Source organism: Schistocerca gregaria, chromosome 9 (assembly GCF_023897955.1).
Source record: "Schistocerca gregaria isolate iqSchGreg1 chromosome 9, iqSchGreg1.2, whole genome shotgun sequence".
Classification (NCBI taxonomy): Eukaryota; Metazoa; Arthropoda; class Insecta; order Orthoptera; family Acrididae; genus Schistocerca; species Schistocerca gregaria.
This window is the reverse complement of record NC_064928.1, coordinates 24554674-24581056: the sequence shown is the minus strand read 5'-3', so window position 1 is coordinate 24581056 and position 26383 is coordinate 24554674. Positions and strand designations below refer to the sequence as shown.

Below are 26383 nucleotides of genomic sequence, written 5' to 3'. Positions count from 1 at the left end.
CACACGAGTCAGACGAATAGTGACAAAAAAAATTGAAAAAAAAATATTGTTCGATGTTGGAAATCATGTATTTTACCCACTACCGGGTTGCTGTAACTTTCGTTGCTGGAATTGTTAGTGAAGTTTTCCCTCCGGTGTTTCTGGTTCACGTGTGTTATTGTTTTCCTTTCTACACTTCAACTGCCAAGAAATGCTGGCGAGCGTCCCCCTATCTTCCACCTAGAGACGCGTTTTCTAGGTTTAACGCTCCTCCGAGAGAAAAGGGGAGTTAGTAGGTTGACTGTGGGCAGAATACAGAAAGTGTGTTGTGTAACGGAAAGAGAGAAGAGAGACTGGTCTGAAGAGAAGAACGGGCTGAAACGAGGGAGTACACTATCATAATTGAGGAGGAGATAATGGCAGGAGTGACAGCACATAGAAGAAAATGTAAAAATAACGGCGTTTGCAAATGATTTAATGGTGTTGCAAAGTAAAGAAGAAAAGGTTCAAGAATGGCTAAGTGTGTAGGTGGAAGGAGTGGGGCACTACAGGCTGTACTTTAAATCAACGAAGTGTGTTGACAGTAAGGATTAAGAGGAGATTAGAAGTGAGTATACATATCAGAGGGCAAGTATTAAAGAAAGCGGGAAGTTTCAAGCACGTGGAGAGCATTAAAGAAGAGAGCAGAAGGAAATGATAATGAGATACGTGAAAGAGAAACCAGGACAATCGATGCCGGCAGGGCGTGTGAAACCAGGTGTGGAGCGAAGGTGTACCATCACAATGCAAACAAATGTTATACCGAGTTCATTATGCACCTATACTTACGTGAGTAACAAAGAAAAGTTGAACAGGACACAGACCTCCAGATTTTCACTCTGCAGCGGAGTGTGCACTGATACGAAACTTCCTGGCAGATTAAACTGTGTGCATGGACCGAGACTCCAACTCTGGACCTTTGCCTTTCGCGGGCAAGTGCTCTACCATCTGAGCTACCCAAGCACGAATCACAACCCGCCCTCTCAGCTTCAATTCTGCCAGTATCTCGTCTCCTACCTTCCAGACTTCACAGAAGCTCTTCTGCAAACCTCGCAGAACTAGCATTCCTGGAAGAAAGGATATTCCAGAGACATGACTTATCCTCAGCCAGAGGGATGTTTCCAGATTTTCACTTTGCAGCGGAGTGTGCGCTAATATGAAACTTCCTGGCAGATTAAAACTGTGTGCCGGACCGAGACTCGAACTCGGGACCTTTGCCTTCGAGTCGTGCTTGTGTAGCTCAGTTGGTAAAGCACTTGCCCGCGAAAGGAAAAGGTCCCAAGTTAGAGTCTCGGTCTGCCACGAAGTTTCAGGACACAGGCTTGCCAGCTGAAATGTCATAGAAGCCAGGACAAGAATGAGATGGTAGGAGTAGTGAAAGAGAAATCGATGCACAAGACCATAGTTAAGACAACATTAAGTTGATATGGACAAGTTAAAAGAATAGTGATTGGGAAGATACCGGGACGAGTCCATAAAATGATAATATGGAGCAAGAGACCTAGTGGAAGAGAGAGAGAGAGAGAGAGAGAGAGAGAGAGAGAGAGAGAGAGAGAGATGGATTCGACAAACATGGTGAAGGATACAGGAGAGATGAACAGGCAAGCAGACCCAAGCAGGTGCTGCAAACAGAAGAAGAAGAAGAAGAAGATGAAGATGATGATGACGATGATAACGAGACCGTGGTTATGCATAATAAGCGAACACCACGACCACGCATATATTTCAGCGTAAACAGAAATTCTGTAGATCAACCACGTATTGACCCAGCAAAGGGAATTGTAGACTTGGCCAGGATGGCAGCACCGCAGCCTTCACACTCGAGAAACTGGGATGGTACGTGGTTCTGGGTACATTAATTCTCTTTACGGTCTATCTTTGGAAGTACCGAGGTCCACCAAAACAGCTACACGGAGCTACAGCTTTGCAGAAACAAAGATTACAGCACCTGCCTAGTATGCAGGAGATGCCAGGTTCGAATCCTAATCCGGCACTCATTTCCACTCGTCGCCGCTGATTCCGCCTAATGCCCCGATGCATCTGCGAGCAGTGATTCCCTCCCTGCCTTTCCTTTCCTTTATTTGCCTCTCCACCTTCAATTTGGATATGGTTTGTAGGCGCTAGGAGCTTGTTAAAAGACATGGTAGATAAGCATCTCCTCAATTTCCTAAAAACATAACAAAATAGCTCTGACCCACTTAATATTCAAACGTGGGAGCATAGGTGACAGCTAGCCTCGTAGAAAGTTTTTCAACATTTTCACTGGCCAATGTAATGTGACGCCAGTTGGTGGCTGAATGGGCACCGTTTGGTGTGTCAGAAGTGGCCTCAGGAAGATGTATGACACAGCAAAAAAAAAAGAGGGAATGAAATTCAGTTCATTGGCTTGTTGCCGTTTTGCTATTCATTCGCGCAATATATTGTCAAAGGAACAATTACGCCATTGCAGAGCCGCAGCATCTTGCCAGAGGATTTGTGGGGGCAATTTGTTAGTGGAAAGATAAGAGCAAGCTGTTTGTTACAGTTTGAAAAGGTGAAAACGCGGAAAGGAGCTGCGTGGTGGATGTGGACAGAAGCAGGTGCAGAAGTCACAGACAGTAGAGGGAGGCTAAGCTGTGGCTGCGGCCTCAAGTCGCTGAACTGCGGTTTCTCCAGTCTGCTCACGTCACATAGAAGATTGCGGTAAGCATCGCTTACATCTCCAACTGTGGTTCAATTTCAAGGTAGCTTAGTGCCTCCTCAGACCTTTAGGATTCTTGTGTCTGGGTTCCAGACAAACAGTTACTCTGAAAATGAGCATGTGGCATTGATGGCCGGGAGCTCCCACACGAGGAAATCCGGCCACCGAGTTGCAAGTCTTATTTCAGGCGAAGCCACATTAAGCGACTTGCGTGTCGGTGATGATGATCACGATGTCAGCACAATACCCAGTCCACGAGCGGAGAAAACCTCCAACCCGGCCGGGAATCTAACCTGGAGAATTTTAAGCATCTTCACGTCTTTCCGTAACTTTGCCTATTCAGACCTATGTTTTGCAGTTCTCATAGCGAAGTCCATCTTTGTAAAGTTCATGTCCCCATAACTTTTTCATTGCTTTATAATTCCAATTGTCTTTTATAACAAACCACAGTGTACACTTAAATCCTGAGTTTATTACCACATCCATTCCGTTTGAACGATGAATATTATGTCCATTTCCCCACCTATAAATTCACTGCTAGAGCCTAACTAAAATAAACCGTTAGTAATTCGCAAGTCTCTGGTGAGTCTACCTCCGACTGCCGTTTATCTATTGCTTTTTCAGGGTCTTGGAGGGGAGCGCCTTGGCAGTGATATTTTCCCCTGCTTCTCCTGAAGGTCATTTTAATGACTGAAATCTATCCAGCAACTTCTCACATCTCCTCGAACCGTCTAGTAGCTCCCCACCTGGGTCTCAAGGTTGCGTAAGATTCATGATCAATTCATATTCAGTTAGATTTCACTTTCACGTATCGGGGTTTTGCAACTGTAGCAGCGTTATGCATCTTCGAGTACAGGAAACCAATTGCTGCACGCTCCTTTGGTCTTGAGTGCTTTGCTGGCATAGAGATAGAATACAAATTTGTTCAGATGCTCCATCCCTAGACACTCCCAGGATAGTAATACATCACTTATCACTTTTTAACCTCTGGTAATGTTCATTGATTTGCACGTTGAACTCTGGGTCGCTGTATAAATCACCTCAGAGGTCGTTGGAAGGCAAGGGCATTCCACGTCCAACACGGACGTGCCTAGTCAAGCAGTCTGGTGTTCAAAGCAGCAGTAGTACCTGTTACTTCGACTCTGTCATGGTGTCCCGTCCCAGTCATGGCGCTGACGACACTGTGCAATGAGACGTGCCAACATCTGTGTAATTGGGTGAGTGGGAGAAGATTTCTTAGGATATGTAGCAGAAGCGACGTGGGAACAGAGAGGACAAGCACGAAGGTGGAAACACTGCCAATTACAATGTAAGAACACTGTATTTCTCTCACTAATTCAGCCTTATCCAGAGAGCTATCCTACAGTGTCTTTTTACCCATCAATAACTACGCTCTACCCCTCTAACAACGCTCAATTCCTGAGTACTACCTTTTACCATCAGAGACGAGTACTTTACTAGCAACTTGTTCGGATGATACCGTCAAGTACTCGAATCAAGATGAGGCGAATGTGACGCAGCGCTCCTTCCTTGCTATACACCTAAAGCTGCCAAGTGTTCCTCGCCGCAACTCAACATTGGGAGACAAGTGTACGGCGGCAATTACTCCTCTCTGCATATCCTGACAAACAGAAACACTATTACTCTTTGCTACTTCTAGAGACAAACTATGTGGAACCTATTCTTCACTAACAGCAACATAGCTCAACCTAAGAACTGTGGCTGATACGTACCGGGAAATCCGTGCCTCCCTCAAATGGGTAATGTCTCCTTGTGATATACTGCAGCGTCAGGAACAGACACTTTCTAAATAGGCTGTTTAGGGTTTTGTGTTGGTAACGCCACGTAGTGCTCTGTACGAAAATCATTGACTGCGCTGTGTGCAGTCTGTGGCTGTTTGGGCTCAGTCTTGGAATATTCGCTATTGTAGTGTTGGGCTGATGGATGTGAACAGCGTGTAGTGTTGCGCAGTTGGAGGTGAGCCGCCAGCAGTGGTAGATGTGGGGAGAGAGATGGCGATCTGGAAGTGTGTACGCCAGAAAAAGGAAATTTGTAAAGATGGATGTCATGAATTGATAGATATATATGTTGTGTTGGCAGAAGAGCCAACACCGTCTTAATAGTTGGGACCGAAATGCACGCGTTTTACCTCACGCAAGCTGGCGTGAGGAGGGAAGAATTATACTGACGTGAGGTCTGGAACATGACAAGGAATGAGAATTCAGAAAGCGGACGTAATTAGTTTGATAATTAACTTTAATCCATTAATGATGAACGTCGCTCTTTACGGTACAGGATTCACAATATTATCTGTTCAGATTATAGTAACTGAATGTGGCGCCTTGCTAGGTCGTAGCAATTGACGTAGCTGAAGGCTATGCTAAACTGTAGTCTCTGCAAATGAGAGCGTATGTAGACAGTGAACCATCGCTAGCAAAGTCGGCTGTACAACTGGGGCGAGTGCTAGGGAGTCTCTCTAGACTATACCTGCCGTGTGGCGGCGCTCGGTCTGCAATCACTGATAGCGGCGACACGCGGGTCCGACGTATACTACCGGACCGCGGCCGATTTAAAGGCTACCACCTAGCAAGTGTGGTGTCTGGAGGTGACACCATAATATATATGATGACTTTGCAACATTGTTAAGGTAAAAACATTGTTTGTTCTCTATCAAAATCTTTCATTTGCTAACTATTTACCTGTCAGTACTTAGTGCCTTCAGTAGTTAGGATGTTTTATTTAGCTGGCAGCATTGGCGCTTGCTGTATTGCACTATTTCGAGTAACGAACATTTTTGTGAGGTAAGTGATTGATGAAAGATATAGGTTATTGTTAGTCAGGGCCATTCTTTTGTGGGTATTATCGCAACTGAGACTGCGTTGCGCTAAAAAAAATATTGTGTGTCAGTTTAGTGTTGATCGGAATAAGTACAGAGAAAACTGTTTGAGAACGTTGAGTTTTGCTCAGCTGTTTTTTGTAAATCAAATAACATAAGAGTTTATCCAGCACTGTCATTCATAATTTTTCGAAGTGGACGTTTTTGTGATGGAAGCTAGTTAGTTGTCGTTTGCTGGGGCCAGAAGATGAGTGCAGGGTTCACAGGCTCACCAACTTAGAATTGCTTACCTAAGCAAAGAGGTTTATCCGAGGTTCATCCGTTTTGTCCCGAGATTTGTGTGTTTGTCAGGCTGGTGAGGGAAACGATCCCTCTGGTCGCTTCCGTCTCATCCACGGGTTGCTAGGAGCTTTGTGCAGAGACGGTTCGCAGCTCCTGAGTAAGGATTCTAGTACTAACGACAGAGAAGGAGGTAGTGTTAATCGCGACATTCCTATGTTAAATTCATTGTAATATTTAAGTCGTTCAGTCTAACTGAAACCTTACGAATTTCTGCTCAGACTGTGGCTTTGTTCCTTCAGCACATCGTCGTGTGGAGCGTCCACAATTGAACATTATTAGCAACAGCTACTGAACTTATTTCTCGTGCCAATGTGAGACTTATTGTGTGTTTTGCGTGAGTGACTTTATTTTTTTCTACTTTTTGTGGTTTCTTGGTGATAGTATATGCTTGTGTTCGTATTGTACTACGGGTTTGGTAAGCCTTGTACGTTTTCGCTTCCTACTGCATATCGATAGGTTTTTCCAGTGCTAATTTAATCGGGATAAATTCGTTGAAACATCGGATTTTCGTGAATTAAGGCGAACTTTTGTAATGGTTTAATTCTTAACGGACCACGTGCACCTTGAATCAACGGAAGGTTTCGGCCATGGTGATTTAGTTTTCCGTTGTAGTGACAAATTCAATTTATAGTCGTTCCTAAGAAAAGCAACGCTTCTTGTAATTGTGCTTTCCACTCAAATTCTGCTTTGAAACCATAAATGTGTGACCCAATTCACCACGTGGTGAACTGCGTTCTTTGCACGTGGGCGCGCGGCTTCTCATCTCATGCACTTAACGCTGACCAAACTTGCAACCGAAATAAACCTCTTTGCAAAGTAGTGCATGTTTGTAAAGGTGGTCCGTTATTCCTGTGATCTTTCTCTGTCGTGTGAATCTAGATTAAATGATTGAAAGGATGTTTCCAGTTTCCCCTTTCCTCACCTTTTCCATTAATCACAAAAGTTAAATTGTACAATATAATTTAACTTATCGAAAATAGATTAATGTAGCTCATGTTCAGGCACCAGCTAAGTGTACCCATAAGATGTGCACGCTATTTCAAAAATCTTTATTAACTAATAAATATGCCGTAAAGAATAATACTGTGTGTCCTGCTACTTCATTTGTTTCCACTGAATTCCAAATTTGAATTAATTCCAGTTCAGTCATTCTTGTATGATAGGAAAGGCTTGGGCTGGTGGCGACCCTGTAAATTTTATTGTAATTTTTTTTTTTTTATGGTAGCTTAAGCGCAGTTGTTTTCCATGTGTGGATGCAATTCGGTACTTGATATGGTTCGATACAGTCCATTATCATCGATAAGGGTACGACGTGTTGCTTACACCTACAAATAGAAGTAGCTCCCACTGCAGACCAGCAAACTAGCGGTTTACATAAGTAGCTTACAGGGTGAATGACAGCTGTAAAGATGTTTACAGCGTCTCCTCAGTGAACGTTGCTGCGTACGGGCCGCCGCAGCAGGCCCTTGTTTCGTGGACCCATCTGACTGCCATTCGTCGGCGACGAGGGCTGCAGTGCTCACCAACACCGCAGCTGGACGCCCGCTGAACGGCGACAGGTTGCCAATCCAGACGACAGGTGGCCGTCGATGTATAATGGCTGAAAGGAAACACCCTGCAAGAATGGTCGGAGGAGAGAGCGTTATGGTCTGGGGTATATTTTCATGGCATTCGCTGGGTGACCTCGTTACTCCGGAGGACACAGTGGATCGACACGAATATACATCTATCCTTGCACTTGGTTTCTCCTTGGCAAGATGGCATCTACTAGCAGGACAATGCAATGCGTCACACAGCTTGCAGTGTGCGTGCGTCACTCGAAGAGCACCAGTACGAGTCTACCGTACACCCCTGGCCACGAAAATACTCGTATTTAAACCCATTCGAGTATCCTTGAGACCTCTTCCATCGCTCCAGGGATCCTCAACAGAAAAACTTTGCACAGCTCGCCACAGCTCTGAACTGTGTGTGGCTCCACATCCCTGTCGTGTACCACAGCAGTCCGCACTGCGAAACACGGTTATTTGGCCTTTTGTGAGGTGGTAACATTAAAGTGACCAGCCAGCATAGATTTCAGCTATTTTCATAGCTTGGTTCGATTGGAGAAGGGACCAAACTACACAGTCATCAGTCTCTCCAACCTTGGAATAACTAAAACTGATAAAGCCTCATACTATGAGGGAACTACAATGGCCATAAAATTACAAGTGACTGACAGAGAAGGAAGGAAGGAAGGAAGAAGGCAGAAGAAGAGAAGAGGGAAAGAAAGCGACGAATGATAGGAGAATGAAGGAAGAAGCTCAGGTAGGCAGGATAGACACTCAAGATAAAACAGACCCCCATAAGGAAAGGAATGGGAAGGCAGAGAGCGGGGGTGAACCACCAGGCCCAGTCAAAACCAGTCCAGTCGGGGTGAAGGGGGAAGCACGGTGGCCTGCCTTCCCCTCCACCCACCGATAAGGTTGAAGGTCCCACCAATAAAGTGTGATAAAAACCCGCACCACGAAGAAACGGTAAAACAAGATCAGCCACTGAGGCATTGTCAGCTAACGCCAGGGGTAGTGGGTCAGGAAAGCTAAGAGTCTGTCGTAGAGCAGTTATGTTGGGACAGTCCAGTAGGAGGTGAACCACAGGCAACATTGATCCACAACGACAGAGAGGGGGGTCCTCGTGACAGAGCAGATAACCGTGAGTCAGCCAAGTATGGCCGATGTGGAGCCAGCAAAGGACGACAGTGGTCTTATGAGAGGCCCATAAGGAGGACCCCCACATTAAAATCCTTAATCACCTTGAGCTAGTTCGGCAAAGAAGGAGTGTGCCATTCTGCATTCCAAAGTCCCAAAACCTGATGACATATTGCCAAGTGAAGGTCTATTTCCAGAATGCCAATAGCAAGAAGCCAATTGAGCCAGTCGATCGGCAAGTTCATTGCCAGGGATCCCGACATGGCCTGCAGTTCAAATGAAAACCACTGAGCATCCACATTGAGCGAGGAGAGAAAGGGAGTCCTGGATAGCGATGACCAATGGGTGGCAAGGGGAGCACTGGCCCATAGCTTGTAAACTGCTCAAGGAGTCACTACAGATAATGATGGACAGTGATGAGCAGAAGTGGACATGGTCTAGTGCGCGCAAGACAGCTACCAATTCTGCAGTAAAAACACTACAGCCATCTGTCAAGGAATGAAGTTCCGTGTGACCAACAACCATCGAGCCATCAGTAGAGATCACTTCTGAACCCTGCAACGAACTGAGGAGACAGTAGAACTGGTGGTGAACGACCTCCAGAGGGACAGAATCGTTTCAATTGATGGAGATAAAGACAGAGCTGCGGCCGAGAGACGCACCACGGAGGGGTACGTGCGTGAGCAGAGAAGAGGTGGTAGAGGGAAGTGCTGGAGTTCAGAAAAGAGCAACTGAATGCGGGCAGCCATGGTAAGCCCACATCGTGGCCGCCACCGAAGGAGGTAGATCTCCGAGTCTGGATAAAGAAGACAATAATTAGGGCGTCTTGGGATGCAGTAAATGCGGAGCACGTAAGATATCAGCTGTTGTTGGCGCAAAACTCGCAGAAGTTGAATCCCTGCCTCTGCAAGAAGGCTAAGCATTGGGCTAGTCTGGAAGGCACCAGTCGCAAGTCATAGCCCACAATGGTGGATAGGGTGTAGTACCTGTTACGTCGAAGGTAACGCAGAACCACAGGCAGAACTCCTGTAGTCTAAATGAGACTGGACCAGCGCTTTGTACAATCGCACGAGAATAGAGTGGTCTGCACCCCAGGTGGTATTGCACAGCCATTGAGATGTAACCAGCACATCCTCTTCAGCTGGCGAAGACGAGGTAATCGAAGGCCAGGCCCAAGAAGTGGGTGTCCACCACCTCGAGGGATTGGCCATTGAGGAACAGGTCTGGAAGGGGATGGACTTAATGGCGATGGCAGAAATGCATGACACGACTTGGCCGCCGAAAACTGAAAACCATGGGAGTGAGCCCAAGATTGCACCCAGTAGATTGCCCCCTGTAGACAGCGTTCTGCAGCGCCCATGACAGAGGAAGCAACGTAGATACAAAAACCGTCAGCATACAAAGAGAGGGACACTGTCGGCCCAGAAGCCGCCACCAGTCCATTAATGGCTATGAGAAAGAGAGGGACACTCAGCACGGAACCCTGTGGTATGCCATTTTCTTGCCGATAAGAAATGCTGTAGGAGGAACCAACCTGGACCTGGAAAGAGCGACAAGAGAGAAAATTATGGATAAAAACGGGCAGAGCGCCACGAAGGCCCAATTCGTGAAGGACTGCGAGAATGTGATGGTGCCAGGCGATGTTATAGGCTTTATGCAGGTCAAAGAAGACTGCAATGAGGTGTTTCTGATGGGCAAAAGCCAACCGGATAGCAGACTCCAGGTGGACCAAGTTATCCACTGTAGAGCGGCCATGGAGAAAACCACCTTGAGTCGAAATGCTCTGTGACAAAGTCCGGATGGGTAAGAACAACATCACTCACACAAATTCCTGCAACGCCAGTGGGAGGACAGTGGACAAAAATTCGATGAGTTTCTCCCAGACTTGTGAAGACGGGATGTGCGGTCCTATAGCAGCCACATACCATTATCAGCAAATCCGTTTCTGAAATTTGATTAGGTAACAGGCCTGGGCGCGGAAGGAGAGCAGTAGAAGGATGCCCCTTGAAGTGTTGAAGAGCACGTCGGCGGTCTTTAATAGCCGCAGCAATTTACTGAGTCCACCAACGGACCATCGTCTGACGGTGACAACCCGAGAAAGAAAGGATGGCTGTGTGGTAGTACAGGGGGGATGGTAGCAAATCAGCTTTAGAGAAGGCCCAATGGGAGGGTGACGGAGCGAGATACACTGAACGAAGGTCAAACAACTGGGTAATGATCGCTGTCACATAAGTCATCGTAGACACCCCTCTGAATGGAAGGAAGAAGGCTGGGACTGCAGATGGAGAGGTGAATGGCAGAGGAAGTGCCATGTGCCTCAATAAAGTGTGTGGGAATGCCGGTGTTTAGTACACAGAAGTCAAGGCCTAGAACAGCTTCATCTGTCCTGCCCAGGGAGGTAGTCATATGACTACCCTAAAGAGGGTTGTGAACGCTTAAGTCCCCTAGAAGCAGGAATGGAGAAGGGAGTTGTTGAAGAAGGATGGTTAGGGAAAGGGGTGGGTCAGGCAGGAGGTGGAGTTTACAGATAGTGATTGGAGCGGCCAGATGGACCTTGACAACAGTTGCTTCCAGAGTGGTATGGAGGGGAACCAGTTTACTAACAATGTCGTTGTGGACTAAGGTGCAAACACCACCAGAAGCCCACAAGGGGCCAATTTGGTTATGAGAGAAAGTGTGAAACCCAGGAAGTGTGGGTGAGTAATTGACAAAATGGGTCTCCTGGAGAGCAATGAAAGCAGCAGAGTAGGAGGAAAGAAGGGGCTGCAACTCCGAGAGGTGACACAAACATCCTTTACAATTCCACTGGAGGATTTTGAAGCTGGAGTCCAAATGGCAAGCAAACAGACTGGAGCCGGTCACGCTGCCGAGTCGCCATCTGTCACTGATAAGGATAAGGCAATGTCGATATAGGTGGGGACTGTTGGTTCATTGGCTGGAGGAGGGGAAGGCAGCACCTCAGGGGGTACTGGAGGGGTGTTGCCCTTGGTTTTTTGTTTGCACTTCTTCTCTTGTGAAGGAAGAGAACACTGCAGCGAGGTTGGGCACGGAATTAGACCTGGAAATCTCGGTGTCCACCAGCCGTGGGTAGCGTGGCCGATGTGGGGCTGCAGATCACGTTTCAGGGGGGTGCCGGGAAGAGTCGTTCTGGGTGGGAGCTCCTGCACCAGGGGTTGCTGAAGAAGGGGAGCTCTTCTCTGGCAGGGGAGGACAAGCCTCAATGTGGGTAAGCCAATCTAAGGTCTTGTACTCCCGAATCTGTCATTCTTTCACATACACGGGGACGCTGGCGAGCGTGGAGGATGCCGTGAATTACAGTTTATGCACACTGGTGAAGGAGCAGTGTCACTCCTCTCATGGAGGGGGCGCACCGAGTCACCACAGAGAGGATCGTGGGCACAGCAGGAAGACGTGTCCAAACCATAAGCATTTAAAGCATCTCATCGGTGGTGGAAAGTAAGGTTTTATCTCACAGCGATATACCGTCACCTTGACCTTCTCTAGGAGGGTATCCCTCTCGAGGCCAGTATAAAGGCGCCTTTATCAGTGCAATTGTTTTTAGGGGCTCATTGTACACAGTAGATAAATCGAACCCCTCGCCACCCAAGGTTTGCACAGAGCTCCTCGTCAGTTTGGAGAAGAAGATCGGTGGGGTATGATGGAGACTGGGATGTCATCGAGATGGTAACAAGCGTGCAGGGCTTCAGATTGGGCAGCAGAAGATGTCTTTACGAGGAAAGAACTGGACCGCATTTTACTCAGGGATTCCACCTCGCCATACTTATCTTCGATCGTGACTCGGTCGTGCCAAACTTTCGCCATCTGTCCTGATACAAACCAGGTACTGAGGGAAAGGTTTCAACCTGAGCCAGCGAGCTCGAACCTCCTCCTGAGGAGTGGTCGAGAGGGGAAGGCTGAAGGATCAGAAGAAAGAGTGACTCTTAGAGACAGCCACAGAATGGGCAGGATTTTGACCCTTCTGTCGCTCCACGTGCAAGGCGTCCGCCATAGTACCACCCACTCAGACCAGGGGCTCGACCCGTGGGCGCCACCCAGCTACAGCGAGGGCCGTCTGGTACGGTGGCCATTGCCGGGAGTTCTGGTGGCCCAAAGCGACGAGCATCGACTCCTCGGCTTACGTGAGGTGTTAACAGCTCCGGTACCGGCAGTGTGATCCCTGTGTTGTCAGGGGGCTCACCAAGTGGGTACTTAACAGCCCCACCACAAGGACTGGCTACCGTGCTGGTGACCTAGCAGGAGGGGGCCAGAGTGCAAGGGGAAAAGGGAGGGGAGGGGGAGGGGCGCGTTCACCATGGAAACCAAGTAGGGAGTTCAGCCCCAAATAGCTCACACTGAACGGAAAATGTTGGAAATGGACGTCAAATCCAATAGCCAGGTCTATACAGGGTGAAAAGTATTTAAACCGACAAACTCTGGTTGTAGGAGACGTCAAAACAAATATTTTTCCCTAATGTCATTTTTTCCTAGGGGGATTATTTAAACCGGTGGAGGCCGTATTACGGTCTTCAGTTGTTAGAGGGCGTATTACGCTCTTCAGTTGTAGGCAACTGCTGTCCATCAGTGTAGTAGTGCACTGTCTCTGTTTACTAATGGAGCGATACACCTGGAGTGAGTACACTGATATGGTTGGTGCGTAGTACGTAGCGCACCACAACGGACGAGCTGCACAGCGGGTTTATCAACAACAATATCCTAATCGCCGTATCCCGCACCATACGACCTTTGCTGCCGTGTACCAATGTCTGCGTGAGACCGGGTCGTTTAGCAGATTTCCTGGACAGAGACGCCGTCGCACGATAAGAACACTGCAATTTGAGGAAGCTGTCTTGTTGAGCGGGATCCTTCAATCAGCACTCGTGCAATTGCACGTAACATGGGGACGAATCAGACGGATGTAATAACAGTCCTTCGAGAGCAATTTTTACGTCCATTTCACTTACAGCGTGTCCATAACCTGGAACCAGTTGATTATCCACCCAGAGCACAGTTTTCGCAGTGGTACCTGGAACAGTGTGAAATGCATCCCACATTTCTACCGATGAAGCAACGTTCGGGAGTGATGGAGTCTTCAACATACACAATTCGCATGTTTAGAATGGGGATAACTCATATGTCACAGTTACTAGCGCTCATCAAGTGCGGTACTTTGGTAATGTGTGGGTCGGTGTTGTTGGGGACTGTTTAATTGGGCCGTATGTGCTACCTAAGCCATTACATGGCAGGCACTATTACAATTTTCTCGCCAGAGCATTGCCAGAATTGCTGGAAGACGTCCCGCTCCCTACAATACATCGCATGTGGTTCCAACATGACGGGGCGCCGGCACATTTCAGTCGTCGTGTGCGTCAATTCCTGGACCGAAGGTTCCCAGAAACGTGGATTGGCGGAGGTGGTCCTGTACCGTGGTCTCCTCGATCCCAGATATGTCCCCCCTGAACTTTTTTGTGTGGGGAGAGATGCGCAACCTTGTTTACGCAACTCCTGTTGCACCACAAGAGGATCTGCTTGCCCGGATAGTAGCAGCAGAAGCAGGAACAATTCAGGATACTCCTGGGGTTTTTGCCCGTGTCAGACAGAACATGATCCGACGGAGTAACCTTTGTTTGCGTGTCAATGGAGGCATTTTTGAAAGTCTACTGTAATAGAAATTCGGTTGTGTTAATGTGTTGTCTCTTGGTCATAAAAAAGGGAAACGTGTTTGTTGGTTTAATTAACTTGCCGCCAGAGAAATCTTCCTCTACCAGTTTAAATACTCCTCACAGGAAAAAATGACATTAGGGAAAAATATTTGTTTTGATGTCCCCTACAACCTCCCAGAGTTTGTCGGTTTAAATACTTTTCACCCTGTATAAGGAAGTGCACCAAGAGGGAAGTGGGACTAGCAATGATATAATCAAACACTTAATGATTTCAGCGTCTGCTCCACTGCACTCCCTGCAAAAGAATCTTAATACTAACTAAATTTAGTGGAAGGGGTTCAACGCTTTCCTATTTTTAGTTAGCTGGTAAAATAATGTCGAATAAACAGTTAAGTTTACCATTGGAAATTTTATTCTACTCACAAAACAATGTTTATAAATTGCATTGTTGATAAAAGGAAATATTTTAATACAGGATGATAAAAACCAACTGCATTCAACAAAAATGTGAACGAATATTCCCTGAATGGGTTTCCAAGTTCAACAATGAATCGAAGGATGGCCTATGCCATATCACATCTATAATCTAGATTTAAGTTAAGTTTCATAAAAGAGAAAACCATCAAAGTAGTCTACAGTGACTCTCAATTATCTTTAATTACTCATTTAACCTGTCATAAATTACAGTGGCTGATTTGGCTTCTCAATAATTATATGACAGAAAAATCATTGCGTTTCAGATTTTAGCTTCTAGTAGCAAATGTGAATGCCACGAAGTTTAATTGACGATCGACACTAGGATTATGTAAAAAGGGGATGTAACAGATGAGACTTCGGCAGTTCTGAGTGAAGCCTTATGGCGGCACGGCGTGCGTTCATTACCTCGTCGGTGTTTAGGCAGCGTCAGGGGGCGGCGGGCGGCGCAGCTCGACGCACCTCGCCGTCTCGGTAGCAACTCTCTCGAACTTCTCCTTACTACCATTAACCGAAGTGGGTTTAAGAAAAAGGTATCTGGCTGTGTTTTCAACTGACCCATCAGGGTCTCAATGTTGACCTTAAGCTCCGCCAACAAAGATTCTGTCTGTCCAATGACAAACGTTATACTTCTCGTGGTGGGGCAATGTTTTTAACGTTTGCAACGTAACAGAGACGCTTATAGTCTCACGCTAAAACTTTCAGCTGGTGTGGCCCTTTTAGTGTTATCGTAAGATCTGTACTGTTCTTCTGGAGGGTTCTATCTTTTAACATGGGCTGGGGGGGGGGGGGGGGGGTGGTCCTGGCGGTCGGCTGGAAACGTGGGTGTCCGCCCATTATTGTAGGGCCTCCTAGCCTACAAGACTCTGCTCTCAGCTTCTGTTCTCGTTTTTCCCCCCGGAACTGCGTCTGGGAAGGTATGACGTTCATTTAGTTGTTCTTGTGTTAGTCTGTGGTATTCCATTTGCTAACTCGCTGAACGTAATACTTTGGTTAATTTAATGTCAGGATTTATTCGGAGCTATGTGACATACTGCCGGATTTGCTATCATGTCAGGGTCTTCCTGGAAGGCATTGGATTTGCCTGACACCTTACAATCTCAGTGCTCAAATTGCAGACAGGTGCGTGCACAAAGAAAATGATTTAGGTGACTTTATTTTTTCGAGGTGGTGATAATACTTTCCGACCACGTTCGCATTTCTCATTTCGGTACGTGTTTGCAAGGCCAGGTACCGGTGGCCCAGTCTACCTTATGACCCTGGCTTCGGAAGCGAAGGCGGCAGCTCGTGCGGGCGGGGCGGAAAGCCGACGTTCGTCACGGCTTCGCGTTTCCCAGGCCTCCGGGCGGCCGGGGTGAGCCCGGCCAGCCGTCCACACGCGCGGGCGTTATCTGCAGGTGGCAGATAGCCGCGGAGCCGATAAACACCGCAAACAGCCCCGTCTGCCGCCGACTGCAGCGCTGTTTGCTCGTGCGTGTCAGCTTCGGGCACCTTTACTCGTTCACATTTAGGAGGAAAAGGCTGAATCGCGATAAGTGACTTAAAAGTTCTCGTTTACTTTCCCCGTCCGGAACTTATCACTAAAAGTATTGCGCAACTGCAGTGTACTCTAGCACCGGAAGGAACAGCTTTTGGCTTACGGGATACACGCACTCACAAAAGCAAATACGGAGAATCGTGACGGGTACAAGCTTTAGTGACCACAAGGTCACTGTCGCGAGAATCCAAATCCACCAAAACGCAAAATATGTCTAAAAAAAGCAGATAAGAACTCCGTTGATGCTTTCCTAGGAGAATGTCTCCTCTCCTTCCAGTCTCTGTAAGAATCGGCCAGGTGTAGCTTAGTCGCAAAGAAATAATTTCGACGGCAATTATGAGATCACCAAAGAAACTGGGATAGCAATGCAAGTTGAAATAAGTGGTTCATGTAATGTTAAAACAACGGCTGATTCCTCAAACTGGGGGCCTATCTAGTGCGGGATCCCACAGGGTTCCGTCTTAGGTCCTTTACTGTTCTTGATGTACATTAAAGACTTACCATTCCACATTGATGAAGATGCAAAGTTGGTTCTTTTTGCTGATGGTACAAGTATAGTAATAACATCCAGAAACCAAGAACTAAGTGATGTAATTGTAAATGATGTTTTTCACAAAATTAATAAGTGGTTCTCAGCAAACGGACACTCTTTAAAGTTTGATAAAACACAGTATATACAGTTCCGTACAGTAAATGGCACAATTCCAGTAATAAATGGAGACTTTGAACAGACGTCTGTAGCTAAAGTAGAATTTTCAAAATTTTTAGGTGTGTCCATTGATGAGAGGTTAAACTGGAAGCAACACATTGATGGTCTGCTGAAACGTCTGAGTTCAGCTACGTATTCTATTAGGGTTATTGCAAATTTTGCTGATAAGAAACTCAGTAAATTAGCTTACTATGCCTACTTTCATTCACTGCTTTCGTATGGCATCACATTCTGGGGTAATTCATTGTTGAGTAGAAAAGTATTCATTGCTCAAAAACGTGTAATCAGAATAATTGCTAGAGCCCACCCACGGTCAACCTGCAGACATCTATTTAAGGATCTAGGGATCCTCACAGTGTATATATATTCACTTATGAAATTTGTTGTTAATAATCCAACCCAGTTCAAAAGTAATAGCAGTGTTCATAGCTCTAAGACCAGGAGAAAGGGTGATCTTCACTATGCAGGGTTAAATCTGACTTTGGCACAGAAAGGGGTAAATTATGCTGCCACAAAAGTCTTTGGTCACCTACCAAACAGCATCAAAAGCCTGACAGATAGGCAACTAACATTTAAAAATAAATTAAAATAATTTCTAGATGACAACTCCTTCTACCCATTGGCTGAATTTTTAGATATAAATTAAGGGGGAAAAAAACTTACACATTAGTGTCATGCAATATTTTGTGTAATGTAATATCTTGTACAGACATCTTTTATTAATCTGACACGTTCCACATGATTGCGAAGTGTCGTATTCATGATCTATGGAACAAGTATTAACCTAATCTAATCTATTCAAAGACAGACAGGTGTAAATAGGCAGAATATGGCGCTGCGGTCGGCAACGCCTATATAAGACAAGTGTCTCACGCAGTTGTTAGATCGTTTACTGCTGGTACAATGACAGGTTATCAAGATGGACTTTCAGAGCCGAAGGCCCACTCGTGTACCCTCGATGACCGCACGACAGAAAGCTTTACGCCTAACCTGACCCCCGTGAACACCGACATTCGAAGGTGATGACTGGAAACATGTTGCCCGGTCGGCATTTCAAATTGTATCGAGTGGATGGACGTGTAGGGGTATCCATGGACCCTACATGTCAGCAGGGTACTGTTCAAGTTGATGAAGGCTCTGTAATGCTGCGGGGCGTGTGCAGTTGGAATGATATGTGACGCCTGATACGTCTAGAAACGACTCCGACAGGTAATACGTGCATAAACATCCTGTCTCATCACTCGCATCCGTCCATGTCCACTGTGCATTCCGACGGACTTTGGCAATTCCAGCAGGACAATGCGACACCCATACGTCCAGAATGGCTCCAGAAAAAAGTCTCCCGAGTTTAAACACTTCCGCTGGCCACCAAACTCCCCAGACGTGAACATTACTGATCATATCCGGGATGCCTTGGAACGCGCTGTTCACAAGAGATCTCCACCCCGTCATACTCTTACGGATATACGGACAGCCCTGCAGGATTCGTGGTGTCAGTTCGGTCCACCAATACTTCGGACATCAGTCGAGTCCACGCCAAGTCGACTTGCGGCTCTTCTGCGTGGTCGCGGGAGCCCTACACGATGTTAGGCAGGTGCACCAGTTTCGTTGGCTGTTCAGTGTACATACCAAATAAATCAATAACAGTGCTGACCCGCTATGGTACACAGAGCACTATGACAAAAGCAACGGAAATAGCATGCGAAATTTAAAAGAACGCAAAGTCACGAAGTTTGTCGATGTTTTACAGAAGCTCGAAATTTAGCGCGTTCTTCAATGCGAGACGCTTTTAATAAGTCTCCAGAAAGAAACACTGACTCCAGATCTCCCAGAAAAGACAATGAGTTTCTTACAACACAGTAGTGCCTGCGCCAGTGCCTGTGTTCAGAGTTACGATGCAGTGCTCGTTCGAACGTGCGTGCAGCCCCAAAGAACACTGCATTGTTCTTCTTAGCTTTATTTCACAGGTCCGTCTTAGTGCTATCCGTCTTAGGGCTCGTCTTGTCATGCGTTAAGCCTCTTCCATTTTTGTCTGCTCGTAGTCAGTCTTTTCATTTCTGAATATTTGGCTCCTTTGATATTGTGTTTCAGCATGTTTCTTTATCCTCCAACTCTTCTTAATACTTCTTCTTTCCTTACTCGGTCTTCTCATTCCACTTTTTGCATTCTTCTCCATATCCATATCTCTAATGCCTCCAGTCTTCTTTCATCTTCCTTCCTCAATGTCCAGGTCTCCGCACCATATACTGCAACGCAAGTCTTTTCCTCAGATCTTTGGTTGAAATGGCTCTGAGTACTGTGGGACTTAACTGCTGTGGTCATCAGTCCCCTAGAACTCAGAACTACTTAAACCTAACTAACCTAAGGACATCACACACATCCATGCCCGAAGCAGGATTCGAACCCGCGACCGCAGCGGCCGCGCGGTTCCAGACTGAAGCGCCCAGAACCGCACGGCCACACCGGCCGGCCTCAGATCTTTGTTCAGTGGTCCACAAAGTAATTTCTGTTTCCTCTTGAATCCTTCTTTTGCCATTGCAATTCTGTCCCTAATTTCTGTTGAGCAGTACATATCATCCATTAGTAAACTTCTCAAGAAATTGAAGTTATTCACTTGCACTATTTCCTCTCCTCCTATTTTCATACAGCACTTTCTCTCCTTTCCTCCAATTACCATGCGTTTCGTTTTCTTCTTGTTAACCTTTATTCTTCTAATTTTGTGTTTACATCATCTATCATTTGTTCCGTGTCTCTTGCACTCTCTGCCATCACAACCACGTCCTCTGCAAATCTTATAAACTCCTCTCCTTCCATCAAAACTTTCACTAATATTTTCCTCCAGATAGATATCGAACAGTGTTGGTGATCGACAACAACCTTGTCTTATACCTCCTCCCAGTTCACACAAAAACTTTTGCACTCACTATTACCGGTTTCCGCTACTGCCATCTTCTGGTCATAAAATATTCTGACAAAAGTATGAACGTCATATTACGGATGTGGGTCCATAGCAAGTGCTTCTGCTTAACAACGCGAGCACTGCAGTGGGGTATTGAACGGCCGATACCAGGCAGCGACATTGATTTAAAGTGTCGCCCTCTTACGGGAGTAACACGATGTGTGCACGAGTTTGGAAGTTTACGTCCGCCCGTGAGTCGCGCACGCATAGCCAAAGCCGTTAAGGCGACCGCATGCGTGAGGCGAGTCTCACTCCAGCACAAATACATTGCACGCATAAAAAGAACTGCATGACAGGAGAAGCAGACCAACATACATCTAGCCGTCATGTAAGCAGCACCACTCGAATATGGAAAAAGATTTCAGAAACCCGTCGTCCTATGCTAAAAAAAACCGTAACTGGCCAGCTCTCATTATTTAAATCAACGTTACATATTGCTTTCTGTTTTGTCAACTAATCTGCGGATGATTACTGTGAAGCCAAACTGTACCATCTGGTGAGGAAGGTGTATGAGACAGGTGAAGTACCGTCAGACTTCAAGAAGAATATAATAATTCCAATCCCAAAGAAAGCAGGTGTTAACAGATGTGAAAATTACAGAACTATCAGTTTAATAAGTCACAGCTGCAAAATACTAACGCGAATTCTTTACAGACGAATGGAAAAACTGGTAGAAGCCGACATCGGGGGACATCAGTTCGGATTCCGTAGAAATATTGGAACACGTGAGGCAATACTGACCTTACGACTTATTTTAGAAGAAAGATTAAGGAACGGCAAACCTACTTTTCTCACATTGGCAGACTTAGAGAAAACTTTTGACAATGTTGACTGGAATACTATCTTCCAAATTGTAAAGGTGGCAGGAATAAAATACAGGGAGCGAAAGGCTATTTACAATTTGTACAGAAATCAGATGACAGTTGTAAGAGTCGAGGGATATGAAAGGGAAGCTGTGGTTGGGAAGAGAGAGAGACAGGGTTGTAGCCTCTCCCCGATGTTATTCAATCTGTATATTGAGCAAGCAGTAAAGGAAACAAAAGAAAAATTAGGAGTAGGTATTCAAATAAATGGAGAAGAAATAAAAACTTTGAGGTTTGCCGATGACATTGTAATTCCATCAGAGACAGCAAAGGACTTGGAAGAGCAGTTGAACGGAATGGACAGTGTCTTGAAAGGAGAATATAAGATGAACATCAGCAAAAGCAAAACGAGGATAATGGAATGTAGACGAATTAAGTCGGGTGATGGTGAGGGAATTAGATTAGGAAATGAGACACTTAAAGTTTCGCTGTTTGGGGAGCAAAATAACTGATGATGGTCGAAGTAGGGAGGATATAAAATGTAGACTCGCAATGGCAAGGAAAGCGTTTCTGAAGAAGAAAAATTTTTTAAGATCGAGTATAGATTTAAGTGTCAGGAAGTCGTTTCTGAAAGTATTTTTATGGAGTGTAGCCACGTATGGAAGTAAAACATGGGCGATATATAGTTCGGACAGGAGGAGAATAGAAGCTTTCGAAATGTACTGCTACAGAAGAATGTTGAAGATTAGATGGGTAGATCACATAACTAATGAGCACGTATTGAATAGAATTGGGGAGAAGAGGAGTTTGTGGCACAACTTGACGAGAAGAAGGGACCGGTTGGTAGGACATGTTCTGAGGCATCAAGGGATCACAAATTTAGCATTGGAGGGCAGCGTGGAGGGTAAAAATCGTAGAGGGAGACCAAGAGATGAATACACTAAGCAGATTCAGAAGGATGTAGGTTGCAGTAGGTACTGGGAGATGAAGAAACTTGCACAGGATAGGGTATGCATGGAGAACTGCATCAAACCACTCTCAGGACTGAAGACCTCAACAACAACAACATAAGATAACAGTCTACAAAGAGAGACATTATATGTCATTACGATATATCGTACAACACGTAACTAATTAACTAACTTATTTAACAGTCGAAACGAATGTCGTGTTGCAATTTGTAATTCAACTCCTAAACACTGTACTAATGCCGACAGCCCCTACCTAACTGCTTACGAGTAAGGAGCTGTATATTTTTGTTGAAGTTTCCTTGAAATCGCCTAACTTTCCGTCAGCACGACTGTCTAGCGCAGGTAACAGTAGTCAGTTCCGAACACGTACTTTGTTAGCTCCTATACTGTGTCAATTACGTAAAAATATTCTGGAACCTACTTACGAAAACTGGGGAGGATTTACAGAAATATGTCGGCTGTGGAGCCTGATTACGTTTCCTTTAGTTCCGGACCCCCCCCCCCCCCCCCCCCCATGAAACATGGACCTTGCCGTTGGTGGGGAGGCTTGCGTGCCTCAGTGATAGAAATAGACGTATCGTAGAAGCAACCACAACGGAGGGGTATCTGTTGAGAGGCCAGCCAAACGTGTGGTTCCTGAAGAGGGGCAGCAGCCTTTTCAGTATTTGCAAGGGCAACAGTCTGGATGACTGACTGATCTGGCCTTGTAACAATAACCAACACCTTGCTGTGCTGGTACTGCGAACGACTGAAAGCAAGGGGAAACTACAGCCGTAATTTTTCCCGAGGGCATGCAGCTTTACTGTATGATTAAATGATGATGGCGTCCTCTTGGGTAAAACATTACGGAGGTAAAATAGTCCCCTATTCGGATCTCCGGGCGGGGACTACTCAAGAGGATGTCGTTATCAGGAGGAAAAAAACTGGCATTCTACGGATCGCAGCGTGGAATGTCAGATCACTTAATCGGGGAGGTAGGTTAGAAAATTTAAAAAGGGAAATGGATAGGTTAAAGTTAGATATACTGGGAATTAGTGAAATTCGGTGGCAGGAGGAACAAGACTTTTGGTCAGGTGAATACAGGGTTGCAAATACAAAATCAAATAGGTATAAAGCAGGAGTAGGTTTAATAAAAAAGAAAAATAGAAATGCGGGTAAGCTACTACAAACAGCATAGTGAACGCATTATTGTGGTCAAGATAGACACAAAGCCCATGCATACTACAGTAGTACAAGTTTCTATGCCAATTAGCTCTGCAGATGATGAAGAAATTGAGGAAATATATGATGAGATAATAGAAATTATTCAGTTAGTGAAGGGAGACGAAAATTTAATAGTCATGGGTGACTGGAATTCGAGAGTAGGAAAAGGGAGAGAAAGAAACATAGTAGGTGAATATGGAATGGGAGTAAAGAATGAAAGAGGAAGCCGCCTAGTAGAATTTTGCACAGAGCATAACTTAATCATATCTAACACTTGGTTCAAGAATCATGAAACAAGGTTGTATATGTGGAATAACCCTGGAGATACTGAAAGGTCTCAGATAGATTATATAATGGTAAGAAGGAGACTTAGGAACCAGGTTTTAAATTGTAAGAAATTTACAGGGGCAGATGTATTGGCTATGAACTGTAGATTAAAACTGAAGAAACTGCAAAAAAGTAGCAATTTAAGGAGATGGGACCTGGAAAAACTGAAAGAACCAGAGGTTGTACAGTGTTTCAGGGAGAGTATTAGGGGACGATTGACAAGAATGGGGGAAAGAAATACAGTAGAAGAAGAATGGGTAGCTTTGAGAGATGAAATAGTGAAGGTAGCAGAGGATCAAATAGGTAAAAAGACGAGAACTAGTAGAAATCCTCGGGTAACAGAAGAGATATTGAATTTAATTGATGAAAGAAGAAAATATAAAAATACAGTAAATGAAGCAGGCAAGAAGGAATACAAACGTCTCAAAAATAAGATCGACAGGAAGTGCAAAATGGCTAAGCAGGGATGGCTAGAGGACAAATGTAAGGATGTAGAGGCTTACCTCACTAGGGGTAAGATAGATACTGCCTACAGGAAAATGAAAGAGACCTTTGGAGAAAAGAGAGCCACTTGTATAAATATCAAGAGCTCAGATGGAAACCCAGTTCTAAGCAAAAAAGGGAAAGCAGAAAGGTGGAAGGAGTATATAGGGGGTCTATACAAGGGCTATGTTCTTCAGGACAATATTATAGAAATGGAAGAGAATCTAGATGAAGATGAAATAGGAGATATGATACTGCGCGAAGAGTTTGACAGAGCACTGAAAGACCTGAGTCGAAACAAGGCTCCCGTAGTAGACAACATTCCATTGGAACTACTGACGGCCTTGGGAGAGCCAGTCATGACAAAACTCTACCATCTGGTGAGTAAGATGTATGAGACATGCGAAATACCCTCAGACTTCAAGAAGAGTATAATAATTTCAATCCCAAAGAGAAGCAGGTGTTGGCAGATGTGAAAATTACCGAACTATCACTTTCATAAGCGAAGGCTGAAAAATACTAACGCGAATTCTTTACAGACGAATGGAAAAACTGGTAGAAGCCGATTTCGGGGAAGATGAGTTTGGATTCCATAGAAATGTTGGAAGACGTGAGGCAATACTGACTCTACAACTTATCTTAGAAGAAAGGCAAACCTACGTTTCTAGCAGTTGTAGAACTACTTAAACCTAACTAACCTAAGGACATCACACACATCCATGCCCGAGTTAGGATTCGAACCTGCGACCGTTGCGCTCGCGGGGTTCCACACCGAAGCGCCTACAACCGCTCGGCCACTGCGGCCGGCAGGCATCAAGGGATCACCAGTTTAGCATTGGAGGGCAGCGTGAAGGGTAAAAAACGTAGTGGGACACCAAGAGATGAATGCACTAAACAGGTGCAGAAGGATATACGTTGTAGTAGATACTGGGAGATGAAGAAGCTTGCACAGGAAAGAGTAGCATGGAGAGCTGCATCAAACCACTCTCTGGATTGAAGACAACAACAACAACAACAACAGTTCCGGAGGACAGTCCACCATTGTGTTATTGTGATAAAAATTTTCTTCTCGGCCGGGAATCGAACCCAGGACTCCCGCGTGACAGGCGGGGATACTAACCACTATAATACCGAGAACGTCAATATCGCTTTGTTCACTGTATGTATGAGGCTACGATTCTCTCTCTCTCTCTCTCTCTCTCTCGCTCTGTGTGTGTGTGTGTGTGTGTGTGTGTGTGTGTGTGCGCGCGTGGGTGTGTACATCGCCGGCCTACGGACCTGCTCAGTCGAGTCATCGGGCTGAATTCGTCACGTGACGCGGTCGCACTGCCAACCCACAGTATTTGGCTGCTCGGCCAACGTCACATTAATTACAACGCCTTACAACATCTGCCAAACGGCGAGTGACGTCATTCCTATAACCTGAGCTTACCTGTCCGCTACGTTTCCCCCGAAGTATAGGATATGCATACTTGTTCACATATGAGTCACGATGCGAGTGGAGATATCTGATTTAACATATTGAAGAATTAGTTGTAAAAATTCCGCGAACTGCACTAACTATTGCAAAAATGGTTTTTGCATGGTTAGATTTCCAAGTGACTCCAAACGAAGAAACAGATGGGCCGCCATGAAGCTGGGAACGAGGACTTTGGGCTCGATTGTGTATCGCGAGTATGTGATAATAAATGAAGTTATAAACAAGAACCAGTTGTATACAACTGCGTTTCTTCCCCAGTCGAAAACTATACTCAATCAGTTCGTCGCAAAACCTTTCGATTCCTAAGATATTCTCGCAAGCGACAAAGTGCTTGTGATATATTTATACGTCGTCATACATACACGAAGTGAATATCATTAATCCCATTTCTTATATAAGTACAGTCGACGAATGATAATGTTTTTAGAGCTAACGTAACCTTCAAAAAACAAAGTTCCACAACTCAACAAGCAACAAACATATCACGAAGTGAAAAAAATTAGTACTGGTTGAATAATAGATGAAACTATGATTAAAAATTTTTTTCACTGTTACATGAAATTATACTTTCTCCCCCTTCCTACAAAAGAAATACATTTCTGAAAGGACCTACATCATCATCATCATTTAAGACTGATTATGCCTTTCAGCGTTCAGTCTGGAACATAGCCCCCCTTATAAAATTCCTCCATGATCCCCTATTCAGTGCTAACATTGGTGCCTCTTCTGATGTTAAACCTATTTCTTCAAAATCATACTTAACCGAATCCAGGTACCTTCTCCGTGGTCTTCCCCGACTCCTCCTACCCTCTACTGCTGAACCCATGACTCTCTTGGGTAACCTTGCTTCTCCCATGCGTGTAACATGACCCCACCATCTAAGCCTGTTCGCCCTGACTGCTACATCTATAGAGTTCATTCCCAGTTTGATTTCCTCATTGTGGACACCCTCCTGCCATTGTTCCCATCTACTAGTACCTGCAATCATCCTAGCTACTTTCATATCCGTAACCTCAACCTTATTGATAAGGTCACCTGAATCCACCCAGCTTTCGCTCCCATACAACAGAGTTGGTCGAAAGATTGAACGGTACACAGATAACTTAGTCTTGGTACTGACTTCCTTCTTGCAGAAGAGAGTAGATCGTAGCTGAGCGCTCACTGCATTAGCTTTGCTACACCTCGCTTCCAGTTCTTTCACTATGTTGCCATCCTGT

General features: G+C 45.4%; 1 non-coding gene across 1 annotated transcript; it reads right to left on the bottom strand.

Annotated features, from left to right (window-relative positions):
* Positions 1-24751: 24751 nt before the first annotated feature.
* Positions 24752-24823, bottom strand: Trnad-guc (transfer RNA aspartic acid (anticodon GUC)). Its single transcript has one exon. It is a non-coding gene; the product is annotated as a tRNA-Asp (tRNA).
* Positions 24824-26383: the final 1560 nt, after the last annotated feature.